Here is a 19,389-nt window from a genome sequence, read left to right as displayed (position 1 = left end):
GGTACTGAGTTATATTCTTTCGATGATTTTATTGTTTATCGACTGTTAGTATTTTAATTATACTGTCACATTTCATACTGTTTTACCTTGTTATATGTATATAACAAGTAGGGCCCTGACCTTCCTCGTCACTAGTCGACCGAGGTTAGGCTTGGCACTTACTGGGTACCGCTGTGGTGTACTCATGCCCTTTCCTGCACAAGTTTTTTGTGTGTAGATCCAGGTTCTTCTGCTTAGCCATACTATAAGTGAGGCGAGGCAATTTCAGAGACTTTGACATATATCTGACGCGTCCGCAGACCGAGGAGTCCCTCTCTATCCTTCCTTTTATCTATAGACCTTCTGTAATTACTTTCATTTAGATTTCTGGAGTTAGAACACTATGTATTTTCTCTAGTTTGTGATTCAGGAGATTTCGAGTTTTTGGAGTATTATTATTGGTCGAGAGTGTTGTTATTGTATATGTCGAGCAGCATTTTAAACACTTTATATATATCTACCTGTTAGAAGGCTAGTTGTACTTTTAAATTCCTTTTTCAGCAAATTGTTAGTCCTAACTAGTCGTAGAGACTAGGTGATGTCACGACAGTTCACGGATGGAGAACTTGGGTCGTGACAAGTTAGTATCAGAGCTCTAGGTTCATAGGAATGAATCACAAGCTGGTTTATTAGAGTCTCGCGGATCGTTACGGAGACATTTGTACTTATCTATGAGAGGCTATGTAACTATTAGGAAAATTCCACTTCATTTGATTTCCTTGTCATGCGAGATGTTTGATATCGAAACTCTAAACCTCTATCTTCTATTTTCTCATAGGTGGTGAGGATATGTGCTACTGAAGATGACCAGGCAAATGCGCCCCCTACTAGAGCCGCCAAAGGTCGGGGCCGGGGTAGAAGCTGAGGACGCACACATGGTGCAGCTAGAGCACCCGCGCGAGCTGCCACAAAGGAGCCACCAGTAGTTCTAGCCAGAACTCAGGCACCTGATATGCCTACTGCTACTACTACTTCAGCTCTTCCAGAGACCCTTGCATAGTTCATGAGCATGTACACTATTCTAGCTCAGGCAGGGTTGTTTCCCCTTGCTGAAGCCACATCCCAGGCTGGGGGAGGAGCACAAACTCCCGCCACCTGCACCCTAGAGCAGCGGGTCCAGGTTGATCAGATCCCAGAGGTTATACCGGTACCACCTGTAGCCATAACTCAGCCCGAGGACAGGGCAACAGCTTCAGAGGATGAGCAGCGGAGGCTTGAGAGGTTCAAGAAGTAAAAGCCTCCTATATTCAGTGGTCTAGCATCAGATGATGCTCTGGGATTTCTAGAGGAGTGCTACCGTATCTTCTGCACTATGGGATATCAGGTTCGAGTGGTGTTTCTTTCACTGCCTTCCAGCTTCGAGGAGCAGCCTATCAGTGGTGGCGTACTTTTGAGTTAGACAGTCCAGCTGAGGTAGCTTCCTTTACATGGACCCAGTTTTTAGATATGTTTTTGAGGGAGTATGTTCCTTAGAGCCTTAGAGACGCATGACGCGCAGAGTTTGAGCATTTGCACCAGGGTACTATGACTGTTTCGGAGTATGCTGTCTGTTTCACTAACTTGGCTAGGCATGCATCGGCCTTGGTTTCCACAGTTCGTGTGAGATTTCGCTAGTTTATTGAGGGGCTCATTCCTAGCATCAGGTCCAGCATGGCCCTGGAGTTGGATATAGATATTTCTTATCAGTAGATGGTGAGCATTGCTAGGAGAGTAGAGGGCATACTTGCTCAGGATAGAGAGGAGAGGGAGGCTAAGAGGTCTTGAGAGTCGGGCCATTAATTTGGTGCCCGTGCCCCAGCTGCAGTTCGTCATGGTAGGGGTTATATGAGTCGCCCCATTCAGTCAACTCTTCCAACAGCCAATTGTATTTCAGCTCCTCCTAGACCTTAGGAGCCTTATTATGCACCTCTAGTATCTAGTGCACCTCCTTCATGGGGTACTTTCAGTGGTCAGTCATGCAGACCTGGACCAAGTCAATCAGAACCGCCACGTCCTCCCAAAGCTTGTTTTGAGTGTGGGACACACGCAATATGGTGAGAGATTGCCCCAGACTTAGGAGGGGTGCGCCTCCATAGACCTCTCAACCACAGCGTGCTCCGCAGAGTTCGCAGGCTATGATCACAGCACCACTGCTGCCCCACCTGCCCAGCCAGCTAGAAGTGGAGGTCGGGGAGGTAGAGGTTTCCCTAGAGGGGGAGGCTAGGCCAGATACTATGCCTTTCCTTCCCGTACTGAGGTTGTCGCCTCCGATTCTATCATCACAGGTATTTTCCTGGTTTGTCATAGAGATGAATCGGTTTTATTCGATCCAGGCTCCACTTATTCTTATGTGTCCTCTTACTTTGCCTTGCATTTGGGCGTATCTCAGGATTTTTTGAGTTCCCATGTTCGTGTTTCTACTCTTGTGCGAGATTCTCTTATTATAGACCGCGTTTATCAGTCGTGTTTGATTGCTCTTAGTGGTTTCGAGACGAAAGCCGACTTATTATTGTTCAGCATGGTAGATTTTAATGTTAGTTTGGGCATGGATTGGTTGTTGCCCCATTATGCTATTCTTGATAGTCACGCCAAAACCGTGATGCTAGCTATGCCAGGTGTACCGTGAGTAGAGTAGAAGGGTGATTTAGATCACACTCCCAGTAGAGTTATTTCATTCCATAAGGCTCGACAAATGGTTGAGAAGGGGTGTGACACGTATCTAGCTTATGTGAGAGATGTTAGTATTGATACTCCTACAGTTGATTTAGTCCCAGTAGTACGGGATTTTCCTGATGTGTTTCTAGCTGATCTTCCGAGTATGCCACCCGATAGAGATATTGATTTCAGCATTGATTTGTTGTCGGGCACTCAGCCCATTTCTATTCCTCCTTATCGTATGGCTATCATAAGTTGAAGGAGTTGAAGGATCAGTTACAGGAATTACTTGATAAGGGTTTTATTCGGCCTAATGTATCACCTTGGGGTGCTCCTATCTTGTTTGTGAAGAAAAAGGATGGTTATATGCGTATGTGCATTGATTATCGTCAGTTGAACAAAGTTACAATGAAGAACAGATATCCTTTGCCACGTATTGATGATCTGTTTGACCAGTTACAGGGTGCTCGAGTGTTTTCTAAGATTGAATTGCGTTCAGGTTATCATCAGTTAAAGATTTGGAAGCCAGACATCCCGAAGACTGCTTTCAAGACTCAGTATAGTCATTACGAGTTCCTGGTTATGTCATTTGGGTTGACCAATGCCTGAGCAACATTTATGCATTTGATGCACAATATGTTTCGGCCATATCTTGACTCATTCGTCATTGTCTTTTATTGATGATATTCTAGTATACTCCTGGAGTAGGGAAGATCATGAGCAACACCTGAGGATAGTGCTTCAAACCTTGAGAGAAAAGAAATTATATGTGAAGTTCTCAAAATGTGAGTTTTGGTTGGATTCCGTGGCATTCTTGGGTCACGTGGTATCGAATGAAGGGATCAAGGTGGATCTAAAGAAAGTGGAAGCAGATCAGAGTTGGCCCAGACCATCCTCAGCTACAGAGATCCGTAGTTTTCTTGGCTTGGCGGGTTATTACCGTCGATTTGTTAAGGGACTTTCATCTATCGCAGCACCTATGACCAGGCTGACCCAGAAGGGTGCTCCGTTTAGGTGGACGGAGGAGTGTGGGGAGAGATTTTATAAGCTCAAGATAGCTTTGACTACAGCCCCAGTATTGATATTACCTATAGGTTTTGGGTCTTGTACTGTTTATTGTGAAGCCTCGAGGATTGGCCTTGGAGCGGTATTGATGCAGGACGGTAGGGTGATTGCCTACGCGTCCAGACAATTGAAGGTACATGAGAAGAATTATCTTGTCCATGATCTCGGGTTAGCTGCTATTGTTCACGCCTTGAAGATCTGGCGTCATTATTTGTATGGTGTTCCTTGTAAGATTTATATTGATCACCGGAGTTTCCAGCATCTGTTCAAAAAGAAGGACCTTAATTTGCTCTAGAGGAGGTGGTTAGAGCTGCTGAAGGACTATGATATTACTATATTGTATCACCCGGGCAAGGCCAATGTGGTGGTCGATGCTTTGAGTCGTCGGGCGGAGAGTTTGGGGAGTTTGTCTTATCTACCAGTAGCAGAAAGGCCCATGGCGATGGATGTTCAGGCCTTAGCCAACCAATTTGTGAGATTGGATCTTTCGGAGCCCAATCGGGTTCTAGCATGTGTGATTTCTCGATCTTCCTTGTTGGATCGTATCAGAGAGCGTCAGTTTGATGACCCTCATTTGCTTGTCCTCAAGGACAAGGTTCTGCATGGTGATGCCAAAGATGTGACCATTGGTGATGATGGGGTATTGAGGATGTGAGGTCAGCTATGTGTACCTAATGTTGATGGGCTTCTAGAGATGATTCTAGAGGAGGCCCACAGTTCGCGATATTCCATCCATCCGGGTGCCGTGAAGATGTACCAGGATTTGAGACAACACTATTGGTGGAGGCGAATAAAGATAAGATATATTTGGGTTTGTAGCTCGGTGCCTCAATTGTCAGTAGGTAAAGTATGAGCACCAGAGACCGGGTGGTTTGCTTTAGTGGATAGATATTCCGGAGTGGAAGTGGGAGCGTATCACCATGGACTTCGTAGTTGGACTCCCACAGACTTTGAGGAAGTTCGATGCCATTTGGGTAATTATGGATCAGCTGACCAAGTCTGTGCACTTCATTCCTGTATGTACTACCTATTCTTCAGAGCGGTTGGCGGAGATTTATATTCGGGAGATTGTTCGTCTGCATGGTATTCCAGTTTCCATCATTTCAGATAGAGGTACTTAGTTCACATCACGGTTTTGGATGGCCGTACAATATGAGTTGGGTACTCGGGTGGAGTTAAGCACACATTTTACCCTCAAACGGATGGATAGTCCGAGTGCACTATTCAAATTCTTGAGGATATGCTCCGTGCGTATGTAGTGGAGTTTGGAGGTTTTTGGGATCAATTCTTGCCACTGGCGGAGTTTGCCTATAACAACAGTTATCATTCTAGCATTCAGATGGCACTGTATGAGGCTTTGTATGGTAGGCGTTGTAGATCCCCAGTGGGTTAGTTCGAGCCGGGCGAGGCTAGATTATTGGGCATAGACTTGGTTTAGGATGACTTGGAGAAGGTTAAGGTGATTCAGGATAGACTCTGTACAGCCCAGTCCAGACAGAAGAGTTATGCTAGCCAAAAAGTTCGTGATGTTTCCTATATGGTTGGAGAGCGGGTCTTGCTTCTAGTTTCGCCTATGAAGGGCATTATGAGATTTGGTAAGATGGGGAAATTGAGTCCGAGATTTATTGGTTCTTTTGAGGTACTGCGACGTGTTGGGGAGGTTGCTTATGAGCTTGCCTTACCTCCCAGCTTAGCAGGAGTTCATCTGGTATTTCATGTTTCGATGTTCCGGAGGTATCACGTCAATCTGTTGCACGTGTTGGATGTCAGTTCAATCCAGTTGTACAAGGATCTATCCTATGTTGAGGAGCCAGTGGCGATATTAGATAGGCAGATTTGAAAGCTGAGGTCAAAGAACATTGCATCAGTTAAGGTTCAGTGGCAAGGTCAACCGGTCGAGGAGGCGACATGGGAGACTGAGTAGGATATGTGCAACTGTTACCCTCATCTTTTCACCACTCCAGGTATATCTCTATGCTCGTTCAAGGACGAATGAATGTATTAAGAGGGGAAGGATATAACGACCCGGCTAATCATTTTGAGAATTAATGCCCTGATCCCCTATTAACTGCTTTCCCCGTGTTTGTTTCTGCTATTATGAGTTGCCAGAAAGATTCTTTTTGAGTTTCGGAGTGTTTTGGGACACTTAGTCCCTAAATGAGAGCTTAAGCTTTAGAATTTGGACCGTAGTCATAACAGTGTAAAGACGGCCATGGAATGGAATTCTGTTAGCTCTACTGAGTGATTTTTGGGCTTAGGGGCTTGTTCGGATTGTGTTTTGGAGGTCCGTAGCTTATTTAGGCTTGAAATGCCGAAAGTTGAATTTTTGAAGTTTCCCGATTGATAGTGAAATTTTGATATCGAGGTTGGAATTCGATTCCGAAAGTTGGAATAGCTCCGTAGTGTTGAATGTGACTTGTGTGCAAAATTTGGGGTCAATCGGACATGATTTGGTTGGTTTCGGCATTGGTTGTAGAGTTGTTGAGATTTCTAATTCATTAGGCTTGGATTGGAGGGTGATTCGTGGTTTTAGCATTGTTTGATGTGATTTGAGAGTTGGACTGAGTCCGTATGATATTTTAGGATCGATTGGTATGTTTGGTTGAGGTCCCGGGGGCCTCGGGTGAGTTTCAGATGCTTAACGAAAGTTGAATTAGACTTAAGCAACTGCTGATATTGCTGAACCTGCTATAACCGCACCTGCGTATGTGGGACGGCAGGTGCGGCGCCGCAGAAGCGAGTTTGGCCTTGTGCTCTAGGGACCGCAGATGCTGCTGGGAAACCACAGATGCGGGACCGCAAATGCGGCCTAGTAACTGCAGATGCGGCCCCAACCCGGATAAGTGGATTCCATACTTGCGACGCTTTTCCCGCAGGTGTGGGAATGCAGATGCAGCCCCGTGACCGCAGAAGCGGATTTCGTTGGGCAGAAATAGAGAAAATCGAGGATTTGAAATTCATAACTTCAAAAATCAAATTGGAGCTCGGTGGAAGGCAATTTTGTGGGGTTTTTGAAGAGAAGATCAATGGGTATTGATTCATAACTCCTTTTTGATTATATTCCAATAATCTAAGCTTAGTTTTGTCATTTAATTTCGGATTTGGGGTAATAAATTGGGAAGAATTGAGAAAAGCTCCTCAACCAAGCTTTTGGGTTTTGATTGAGTTTTATTTGTCGGAATTGAGTGATTTTTGGACGAGTGTTCTCGTGAGTGAATTGGTAACTTTTAGCTGATTCCAAAACGTGGTCCTCGGGATGATTTTTGGGCATTTTTATATTTTCTTACCTTAGCTTTGATTCCTTTAGCTAAATTCCGTGTTTGTAGTTATATTTACATTATGAAATTGATTTGATTAGATTTGGGCCACTCGGAGTTGGATACTTGTGCCAAGAGCATGATTTCGGATTGATTTTGAGCTGGTTCGAGGTAAGTGTCTTGCCTAACCTTGTGTGGGGGAACTCCCCTTAGGATTTTTGTACTATTGTTATATGAGTGTCGTGTACGTGAGGTGCCGAGTGCGTACACGTGCTAATTGTTGAAAAATCCCATTTTCGTTAAGTAAATATCAGTGTTTTCTTTTAATATAGCAATACGTGTACTTGAAGTCTCCTGTTTAGCTTAGGAAAAGCATTCTTATGTGACCTAATTGTCTTACCTGCTTTAACTGCTTACTTGGATTCTGTGCAGCATGTTTAGAGTAGAAATTCATGTTTATTCTCGAATAGAACTGTAGATTTCCCTTCTTAAGACTGTTGTGTATTTACTACGGATCGATATTCTGGGAGATCCCCCTGCATGTTTACTTTGGGATAATGGATCGGTATTCCGGGAGATCCCCCTGCACTTTTATAGTTGGGACTACGGGACGAGATCCTGAGAGATCCCCTTGTACTGGATATTTACTTTGGGACTACAGATTGGTATTCCGGGAGATTCCCCTGCATATTTATGATTCGGACTACGGGACAATATCCCGGGAGATCCTCTACACATTTACGTTTGGGACTACGGGATGATATCCTGGGAGATCCTTGTTGCTATCTCTGTGTACTGAGTTATATTCTTTCGATGATTTTATTCTTTATCGACTGTTAGTATTTTAATTATATTGTCACATTTCATATTGTTTTACCTTATTATATGTATATAACCAGTAGGGCCCTGACCTTCCTCGTCACTACTCGACCAAGGTTAGGCTTGGCACTTACTAGGTACCGCTGTGGGGCACTCATGCCCTTTTCTGCATATGTTTTTCGTCTGCAGATCCAGGTTCTTCTCCTCAGCCATACTATCAGTGAGGCAAGGCGGTTTCAGAGACTTCGAGGTATATCTGCCTCGTCCGCAGACGAAGAAGTCCCTCTCTGTCCTCCCTTTTAGCTATAGACCTTTTGTAATTACTTTCGTTTAGACTTCTGGAGTTAGAACACTATGTATTTTATCTAGTTTGTGATTCATGATATTTCGGGTTTTGGGAGTATTATTATTGGTTGAGAGTGTTGTTATTGTATATGTCGAGCGACATTTTAAACACTTTATCTATATTTACCTATTAGATGGCTAGTTGTACTTTTAAATTCCTATTTTCCGCAAATGGTTAAGCTTACCTAGTCGTAGAGACTAGGTGCCATCACGGCAGTTCACGGAGGGAGAACTTGAGTCGTGACAAGAATCAAAAGAACTTCTGATGGTTTTTCATTGTCTCAGTCTCATTATATTGAGAAAATGTTGAAAAGGTTCAATTGTTTTGATGTAGCATTTTTGAGAACTCCTTATGATCCTAGAATACACTTTAAAAAGAAAAAGGAATCCAGTATTTCTCAAACTGAGTATGCTAAGATAATTGGTAGTGTAATATTTCTCATGAATTATACGCGACCTGATATTGCTTATGTTGTTAGTAGATTGAGTAGATATACTCACAACCCTAGTAGTGAACACTGGATTGATATTCATCGTTTGCTAAGGTATTTGAGAGGTACTATAGATTGGTGTTTGCATTTTAATAAATTTCCTGCTGTTTTAGAAGGATTTTGTGATGAAAACTAGGTTATTGACAATGATGAAGTTAGCTCCACTAGTGGCTATGTGTTTACTTTGGGTGCAGGTACTATATCATGGAAGTCTTCAAAACAGACTTGTATAGCACAATCTACTATGGAGTCTGAATTCATTGCTCTTGAGATTGCAGGGCAAGAAGCCGAGTAGTTGAGAAACTTATTGGTAGACGTGCCTTTGTGGGGAAGACAAGCTTCACCAGTTTCTCTACATTGTGACTCACAGGCGGCAACTGGAATTGCCAAAAATAATGTGTACAATGGAAAAAGAAGACATATCTGCACAAGGCATGGCGCGGTAAAACAATTGCTAAAACAAGGTGTTATTTTCTTGGAATATGTAAGATCCGAAAGATATTTGAGGGATCCTTTAACCAAGGGTTTGGCAAGGAGAGTTATCCTTGAAACGTCGAGGGGGATGGGGCTAAAGCCTATGGATTAAGGAAGTAATGTGGATACCCGTTTGTGGTCAAACGAAGCCATATGAGACCTCAATATGCACTACATTTCCTATCCCTATGGCGTGTGGTAGTGCTTTATAAGGTTGAGCTTATTTTGCTCTTAATGATTCCATAGACTTAAGGTAGTCTATGTGTAGATAGACGTGGTGGAATCACCTATGTGAGTGTAAAGGTGTGGTCACCTTTTATGAAAGACTTGGGATGTCTTTCTAGAGCACTCATGAGACCTAAGGTATGTGCATGACCATAAAAGCACTTTTTTAGTAACACGGAGTTTGCATAAACTTAAGGATATAGTATGTATTGTGGGGGTCTCAACTAATCTCCATTTAGTTTAAGAGTGCTTTACTTTGTGGATGTTAGTTGTTGCCTCATTTCACTACGTGTCAATTCAAATCGAAAGATATTGACACTTAAGTACATGTTCCATCTTTTGCCCAGAATTATTCTATTTCTGTCTTTGCATTAGTAGGGAATTGTTGAAATTATTTATAATGCAAAGTCAAAATTTCTTTTTGAAAATCCATTTACAACGAATAGCCATGAGTCTTTTTATTTTTTAAGTGTTCTATTTATTTCCAAGTGGCTTCTTGCATGAAGCCTTAAAGCCAAGTGTTGAATGGCTTTGACAAATGGCTATGCAAATCTATCATGTGTCTTCATGCATGGAAGACTAGGTACACTTGTTAATATTGAAGCCAAGTGGACAAATATATTTGGACAATTGTAAAAAGGCTCCCCACACTTGTCATACATGCAACCTCCCTAATTACCTATAAATAGGATGATCATTACCATCATATTCACTCAATTCTTAACCAATAATTCATCTTGCTAATCACTATTTTCTTCCTACAATATTTTAATTTCTGTAACAGCTATAGAAAATACCTTCATTTTCTATTCTTTCTAGGCAACTATTTGGTGAAAATTCTAAACTTCCAGCCACGAGTGCACGTGTTTGGAGGTGCTGTGAAACCTTGGAGAGCGACCGGTCTTAACAATTTGCACCCAGTCGGGCCGAAATCTCTTTCAAGGCAGTGGCTTAAATGACACAATATTTTTTCTTTTCTTCTTGTTCTTAGTCAATATTATCTACTTATTTTTCTTACAATTTGAAAGCGATTTCGCATATAATATTGACTAATGGTCACCACTTCGAACAAAACACTTCCTGATCTCTCAAAGTTTGAGTCTTTAGATGAAAAAAATTATAAGCGTTGGACTTTGGAGGTTCGTGGGATCAGTTCTTGCCTTTAGCAGAGTTTGCCTACAGAAATGGCTACCAGTCGAGGATCCAGATGGCTCCCTATGAGGCTGTATATGGTAGGCGATGTCGGTCGCCGGTTGGATGGTTTGAGCCGGGAGAGGCTCGGTTGTTGGGTAAGGATCTAGTATAGGATGCCTTGGACAAGGTCAGGATCATTCAGGATAGGCTTCGTACAGCTGAGTCCAAGCAAAAGAGTTATGCCGACCGTAAGGTTCATGATGTGGCATTCATGGTTGGCGAGTGGGTGTGTAGACATGTGATTTTTGACCCTCACCAAGATTTTTCATATTTTAGCATGTAAATATTTAATTTAGGCCTAATATAGTTATTTCAACTAATTTTTACTCTTTTACTCTATTTTATTACAAGAAAAATAAAAATTAAAAATATTGTTCCATTAATGTTTTGTAGTCATTTTAATCTTGAAAAATACCAAAAATAATTTTATTTTAATTGTCAGTCTTATTTTAATAGTTATTGTACTTAAGTAGGATTAATTAATAAATGAGATCGCATTTTTAATCTCGTTCGCAGGAAAAGAATAAAACTTGGGCTCGAGCAACCCATTTTTAGGCCTAATTTTGGACCTAGCCCATAATTCCCAACCCATAATTCCAAGGCCCCTACCTCTAACCTAATCCCTACCCCTGTATAATAGTACCTAACCCCCTAAACACCCCTACGCCTAAAACATATCTTCAGCCATTTTCTACCAGCTCTAAGGAGACCCCCCTCCCCCAAAAACTCCATCTCCTTCCTCATCTACACTCCACAGATAGACATGAGAAAAAATCGACCCTCTCCTTTCTGAAAACAAAAAAAAAACAAAAATGGTGCATTCCTCCTTCAACAGAGAACGAGAGGACAAAGGGAAACTTTGAGGATTTTCTGAACTTCCTTTTGATTCTTTCCTTTCTTTGGAATTTATTTTTTTAGAAAAAGCAGAAACATGTAAAATGATGTTTCTCTCTTTAAGATGTTTGATGTCCGAAATTTTAACAAAAAATGCCAAAAATTATTTTAAGTTTCCACTTCTTAGCTGATTTGGACTTCAAATATGGTGCTTGGTTGAGTTGAGGTGTTGTTCGAAGTTGTTTCGCTTGAGTTCCATCCATTTCAAATTTCGGCTTCAGCTGTTAGCTCACTTTGCTCGTGTAATTGCTGAAGGTTTCAGTTAATCGAAGCTCTAATTTTTAACAATTTTGGCTTAACAGCCTTGATTTGGCTCTTTCTGTTGCTTTGGTTGTTTGAGAATGGGATCTGGTTATTGATCCAAGAAGAAGGATGATTTATATAATGAGATCGAAAACATAAAAGTTTCAAAATAAAAAGAAGGCTTTGGTACTGCTGATTTTCTGAGCGTTCTTCTTCTTCGCTTTGCTTTTATTCGACGTTGTTTTCCCTATCTCATCTTGCATTTGAGTTACTGCTGAATCTGCTGTTCCTCTGCATAACCGAGATTCAAATCATTGATTTTACCTTCTCCTTTCTTCCAAAGGCATTTTCATAGTTAGGTATGTTTGTTTTTCCTAAACCGTATTTTATTTTGTTATGACTATTTTAATGTAAAATCAATGCTTTATGAGATATTATTGCCATGATTTGCTATTTCAATTTACTCTCATAATGGCTAGAGTTTTAGTTATTGAAATGTGATTGAATTCATTCTTCATGAAATATGTGATTCAAGTTTTTTTGGTGAATATATTTAAAACTGAAGCATGCTCGATTGTTTAGTTGTCAATCACTCAATCTGCTTAACCACGAAGAGGAATGACTGTTGGGTTCTTCAAAATTAGTCTATGATGAAATCATGTGTTGTAATGTTGGCAGACTTGGAATGACGAGGGTATAGAGTTGAGATTGGCTATTGTTGTAAAAATGGCTATCTTCATGAATTGCTTAGATGTGATTAGTCTAGCATTAATTTGTAAATTGTTTCAAATGGTTTCTCAAGTCAGTACTAATGCCCTTCCACAATAACCACTTGATACAGTTATGACTCTATTTTCCATAATCCGTGGCTTTTGCAATAATCTCGAATTAGTTTTAGGAAAATTATGAGCATTCGTAGTTTGCTTTTAAGTTGAGTGCAATCTTTTAAAATAATTTGAGGTGTGCCATGCCAAATAAATCCCTAAGTCCATGGCCCTCATAAAACTAGCTAGCTTTTATAGAATAATTGAGGTGTGTCATTCTTAAATTTTTCATGGCCCTCGCAAACCTTATCAGTGTGTAGTTGCTTCAGGCGCGCTATTTAAATTATTTTCCTTAAACTCGGATGTGCATTTCATGTGACCCAACTCCAATTCTCAACAACATTAAATAAAATATGTCGTGGATCGCGGGTGCATTTCATGTGGCGTAGTTCAAGGCATCTTTTAAATAACGTTGAATTTTCCTAAAAGCATTTCAGAAATAATTAAAAGCGGTTTAATAAGCTAAAAATACACCATAGGCTAAAACATGTAATAAATCGGATAATAGGCCAACTTTAATAGTTTAAGCGACCGTGCTAGAACCACGGAATCCGAGAATGCCTAACACCTTCTCCCGGATTAACAGAATTCCTTACTTAGAATTTCTGGTTCGCATACTTCAAAAGGAAAGTCGAATTTCCTCGATTTGGGATTTAAAATAAACCAGTGACTTGGAACACCAATTAAAATATTCCAAGTGGCGACTCAGAAATAAATAAAATAATCCCATTTCGAATAATGTGACTTTAATTGGAAAAACTCCCTTATTTACCCTCGGGTGTGTAAAAAGGAGGTGTGACAGCTCTGGTGACTCCGCTGGGGATCCAAACCCAGAACTCCGGTTCAGGGTTCAGAATTCGAGCTTAGAATAACTGTTATAGTTGGCTTTCATTGATTATCTGATTTTTATGTGTTTGAGCCTAATGTGCTAAATGCCATTTTTTCCGCTTTGATATTGTGTGAACTGTATATAAAGTGCTACGAAACCCTTCTTCTCCCTGAGTCTTCTAAATCATCTGGAAAGTGTGCACTTCGTGTGACTTCTTTTCTGTTAGAGTCATTATCCCAATTTTAGAACGAGGTTAGGACAAGTTGTAAAGCCGGTGAAGCTTCTGTATTCCCGGTACGCTGCCCCCTGGCTCGAGCTGTCCGTTCGGGTAAGCCAGGTTTAGAACAATACACCTAGGTTTTAAACCTAGTATAACAAAGCATCATGCTGGATCCCTAGTAGGTACGTTTGTTTGCATCACGTACATCTGACTTTGGGGACTCAACACAGGGGTTGGGTCCGTCTAGGGCAAGTGTACCCAAATTAAAAAGACCATCCTGATGCATATTACGTGCTACTTGACCATCTGTTTGTTTCGGTTTGCATGTTGGCCGGCTTTTAGAATAGATAAAGAAAATTAAAAAAAATTAAAAAAAAAATCAAAAACAAGAATAAGAGGTAGGTATTTAGAAAATTCTGAAACTCTGCCGAAATTCTGAAAAAAGAAAAGGTCTTTTCAAAATGAGCCAAAATTTTCAAGTGTCGTGATTCCCTTGTTCCGTCAAAACTGACAGAACTGCGTGGGTCTGATTCTCTCCGGATGTGAGATAAGTAGGCAAACATCATTGGTTCTGACCCCAATTTTCAAAAATCAAAAAAATATTTTCCTTCAGAAATCTTTCCTTAGAAAAAAAAAGGGAAGTTTTTTTTTAAAACTCAAAAAAAAGTAGTTTCCTTCTTTCTGGAGTATTTCATACAGGTTTTCTTTGTTTTGAAGTATTTTTCCAAAAAAAAAAGAATCCAAAAAAAATATTCTTTTCCTTCTTTAAAAGTATTTCATTCGTAAATGTCAAAACAAAATTTAGAAAATTGAAGTCCAAAAATATTTTGCTTTTTTTTAGAAGTACTTTTTGTAAATAAAAAAAAACTCAGAAATTCAAAACATTTTCTTAAAAGTCTATCTTTCGAAATTAAGAGGCAACATCCAAAATCCAAAAATATTTTCTTTCTTCTTTTAAAAAAGAGAAAACAAATGAAACTTCAAACAAAAATATTTTCTTTTTACTTTTAAAATTCCCAAAGTTCAAATCAAAAGCAAATGAATTTTTTTAGAACTCTTTCTTTAAAAAAAACAAAACAAAAAATCAAAATCAAAAAAATATTTCCTTTCTTCTTTTAAAGCATTTCTTTCAAAACATTCCAACCAAAAAAAAGTTAGTTTATTTACTCTATTCTCGATCTTCCCAAACTACGCAAGATCTGATTCATGCGGGGTCATGATACGTAGACAATTCCCATCGGATTCGATCATAGCCATAAAATTAGTTGAGTGATCAAATAAACTAAAAAAATTAGAATTAAAAAGAAAGAAAAGAGTGAAAAAAAAAGAAGAAAAAGAGAGGGCGACAAAAAATAAAAGAGTGACAAAAGCAAAAAAAGTAAAGAAAAGAGAGTGCAAAAATAAAAAGAGCGGCAAAAACGAGATGAAAGAAAAAATCAAGAGTGATTAAAGAGAGGCAGAAATGAAGAACAGAGGTACAGAGTAAAAAGGTCTAGTTAAGGCCGGGATGAAATATGCAACCGTTCAAACACACGGTAGAAGCGTTTAACTGTTAGGTGCATTGCATCCCAACGTGCGATTTCCTATATGTTAAATGTCTCAAAACTAAAAATATTGTTGGGTGTGCAAATTAGCTAGGTTTTTGTGGTTGGTTTTGTTGGTAGTCTAGCCTCCCTCCTTCACAAGATCCAAAGGCACAGATGGCTTCCGCAAGCAATCTATCGATCATCGGTCCTGAGGATAGCCCAGCATCGGTCATTCTGCAGCTAGAATCAGCAGCTGCTGAAGAGAATAAGATGTTGCGTCTCCGCATATTGAAAATGTGGGACGCCTGGTCTAATGGTAGGGAACCGCCAAGTGAAATCCCTGGGTTCCATGAGTTGATCCCCAGGTCAAGTGAGGTTACCAACGCCTCTGTGCCAAACCCGCGCATTCCATGCGGGCACCTTCCAATGCCCTCCAATGATCTTGGCATGCCTTCTGCGGTTCGCCCCCAGGCACCAGCTTCAAAGGCACTGCCTCCAATGTTCACCTTTCAGGGTCCACAACTTCAATTAGAAATAACATATGTGACCCCATACTCTTTCATTCAACCTCCACAATATGATCTCTCGGGGGAGCAAGAGAAGGTTGTTAAAAGTCCCAAGCAAGAGGAGACGGATCGGAAGATCAAGAGCCTAGAACAAAGCCTGAAAAACATGCAAGGTCTGAGTGGCCAAAAGAGCATCTCATACTCTGACCTCTATATGTTTCCTCATGTCCACTTGCCAGTTGGTTTCAAGATGCCAAAATTTGAAAAGTACAATGGGCACGGAGACCCGGTCGCTCATCAGAAACGATATAGTAACCAATTAAGGGGTGTTGGTGGAAAAAAGGAACTGCTAATGGCCTATTTTGGGGAAAGCCTCACCGGAATCGCTTCTGAGTGGTATACGAATCAATAAATTACTCATTGGCATGTGTGGGACGATATGGCTCCAGATTTTGTCCGTCAGTTCCAATATAATGTGGACATCACTCCCGACAGAAACACTTTGTCCAATTTGAAACAGAAAACTGTGGAAAGCTTCCGCGAATATGTTGTCAAGTGGCGTGAGCAAGCTGCCAGGGTAAAGCCTCCAATGGATGAAATTGAAATGGTCACGGTCTTTCTACAGGCCCAAGAGGCGGACTACTTCCAGAACATGATATCCTCTATGGGAAAGTCGTTTGCTGAGGCTATCAAAATTGGGGAAATGGTTGAAAACGGTCTAAAAACGGGCCAAATCTTGAGTCATGCTGCATTTAAATCCATATCATCATATGTTCAAAATGGTTCGGAAGGTTTGATGAACAGAAATGGGAGTGAGGAAGGAGCCATGATGGTTTCAAGCTCAAGGGGGCCCGCAAGTCATTCAGCCAGTCATATGTGCCTCCTATAGTCCCACCACACTATTATCCCCTTCAAGATGGTGCTTATGTCGTGGCATTGCCTCCCTATGTGGTGATGAGCGCACAATCTTATGCGCAGCCACAACATTATACACAAAACCGAGCTCCACCTCCCAGAAATGCCCGTCCTTACCAAGCTCCATATAATCCTCAAACAAATGATCCCCAATACAATCCTCGCCCAAGAGAGCCTTTCAGAAAGAATCAGTTCACCCTTATTGGTGAATCATATTCAAGCCTGTTCCAAAAGCTAATCAGGCTATATCTATTGCAGCCAGTGGCCCCGAACTGGCCAAACCCCGAGTCTCCCTCACATCGAGCAGATGCTATATGTGAATACCACTCTGGAGTAGTGGGACACAGTACAGAGGACTGTTGGACCCTCAAAAGGGCAGTTGAAGATTTGATTGAAGTTGAAAGAATCATTTTTCGGGATGAAGAAGCTCCTGATGTGACGAACAATCTGTTGCCCACCCACAACATTGGGACAATAGTTGGAATGATTTGTGAAGCTGAGGAATTTGATCTCGCACTGAAGGCCATTGCAGTCATTGCTGAAACAGAAGAAAAGCCAAAAAACGGTCGCCAAGCCTGAAAGTTCCCAATTAGACGGGAGTCTCGGTAGCCAGTCTTGCTATCCTTTCTGCGTCCGGATTATCTCAGGGTGTGATCCGGATGTTTTACTTTAATATCTTACTTTCCGATGTAAACCCTTCTATCTTCAAAAATTGAAAAAAAAAATCAAAAAATAAAAAATCAAATGAAATTAATATTTCATTGTCCAGAAATGTCTCTTTTCTTAATCTTATTATTTTTATTTCTTATTCTCTTTTTAGTTCTGTTAAATGTAGATTTCAATAACATAACATGCTTGCGGACTTCATGCCCAGATCCTGAAAGCTGTCAAACCTCGAAATAATGAATCAGGGATTAGATCGCAATGAAGATAAAGTTTAAGGAAATAAAACAAAAAGTTGGAACATCTGAAGGAAAATTGGTTCTAGATTGGAAAGGTCCATACATTGCAACAAGAGTACTACGAAAGAGTGCATTGTACTTGGGATACGTTGAAGGAAATGTCCCTGAAACAACTATCAACGCAAATGCAGTCAAAATGTACTCTGTTTGATCCTTCATGTAGCATTAATGTTCTCCGGTTGGGATGAAGAAAGCTTTTATTCTCGCTACCCAAACATTACCAACCATATGCAAACCCTTTGAGCCGGTTACTCTTCTTTGATTACCCTCTTTGGAACTTGAAAGTGTTACTAAAAAAAGTTTGATTGAAAGAAAAGAAAAGAAAGATACAAAAAAAAAGACGCAAAAGAAAAAGAAAATGAAATGAAAAAAATAGGAAAAAAGGAAAGGAAATAGAAAAAGAGAAAACAAAACAAAACAGAAAAACAAAAGAAAATCAAAAAATAAAGTTTCCTGAACTACGTTCGACTTGATTCCGAAAGGATACGTAGGCAGCCTCTCTCTGGGGTTCAGTCACACCAAAACAAAAATCCAAATTCCCCCAAAAGTGAAACTGGGGCTGATGTTGCAATGGTCTGGCGGTGATCCCGCCTGAATGGTTCCAAAGTTGTAATTCGATCCAAATCATTTTTACCCAAATCCTTTCAAGTCCTTCCGATCAGTCGGTGAGAATGTTCAAGGATCAGAGAATACGACTACTTGGATCCGATGCAATAAAATGAGAGAAATAAAATGAGAGAGTCTTATTGGTGAAAACCCACACGGGCACCACGAGGCGATGGTAAGCAGAGAAATGAAAAAATGAGAGAGTCTCTAGTGAAAATCGTAAAGAGCACTATAAGGCGAAAAGAGAAATGAGAGAGGTCAGCCTGTGAAAACCCGCAAAGTGCGCCCCTAATCGAAAGGAGGATCCATACAGCCATCGGCATCGATAGAGTCCTGGCAAGATTTCTCGATTTTGAGGCAAAAAAATTGTGATGAATTTCTGAGAGTCGAACGATTTACACAGATCAGGAATCCAGTCCAAAAGGCATGTCATGTTCATTGAAGTCCGCATGTACTCTAGATAAGTCCTTCTTTCCTTTCCCCAAAAGGGACACTTCTTGTTTTAAACTCATTCTCCATTCCATTGTTTGTTTTCTTTGAATCTCTTTCGGTCTAACTCTGTTCCGAAACTAAGACAAAGAAAAGATGGTAAGACTGATTTACAGGGTTCTCATTTGATATGAGCCAATGTGCGAAAAGCACCCAGCCTCAGCAAGTGCATCAAGTCGACCTCGACTGGTCATGGCGGGCGATGCTCCGGAATTGAAAACTCTTGGAAGGAGAAAATCAAATCGAAGTGCCTATAAAGGCAAATGAAGTTGAAAAGGTTGAGTCTCACGTGGTCAACATCTCAGCAAAAGTTTGAAAAGCCAAGGTACCAAAATGATCTGAAACTAAAGTTGCAAGAAAGAAGCCAGAAATGGAAGGCCTAAGGCAAAATAAAGTTGGAAAGGTTAAGTCCCACGCGACTAGCCGTTGCAGCACAGTTTGAGGAGACAAAAGTTTCCCAATGTTCCGAAGAAAAGAAAAGAAAAGAAAAAAAAAAAGAAAAAAAGAAAAAAGAAAAGGAAGTCATAAAGGAAAGGCCTACGAAGGCAAAATAAAGTCGAAAAGGTTGAGTTCCACCGACCAACCGTCATGGCAAAATCTGGAAAAGAATCAGAGGTTCTCAGGGCCTGAAATGAAATTGGTCCCCGGGAAACAACCAGTTGCAATTGAGATCTTCATCAAAGAAGTTGGGCCGAGATCAAGCGACTGATACAATCAAAGCCACAAAACCAACCACCGCTTCAAACTACCAATTGTTCTTTATTTGAAAATTTTGAAACAGGTGCAATCCAAAGCAACCGTGCAAGAAGCAAGCGCAACCAAAAAAAAAAGG

This window comes from Nicotiana tabacum, chromosome 20, assembly GCF_000715075.1.
Source record: "Nicotiana tabacum cultivar K326 chromosome 20, ASM71507v2, whole genome shotgun sequence".
Classification (NCBI taxonomy): domain Eukaryota; kingdom Viridiplantae; phylum Streptophyta; class Magnoliopsida; order Solanales; family Solanaceae; genus Nicotiana; species Nicotiana tabacum.
The sequence above is the reverse complement of the archived record's forward strand: the minus strand, read 5'-3'. Positions refer to the sequence as shown.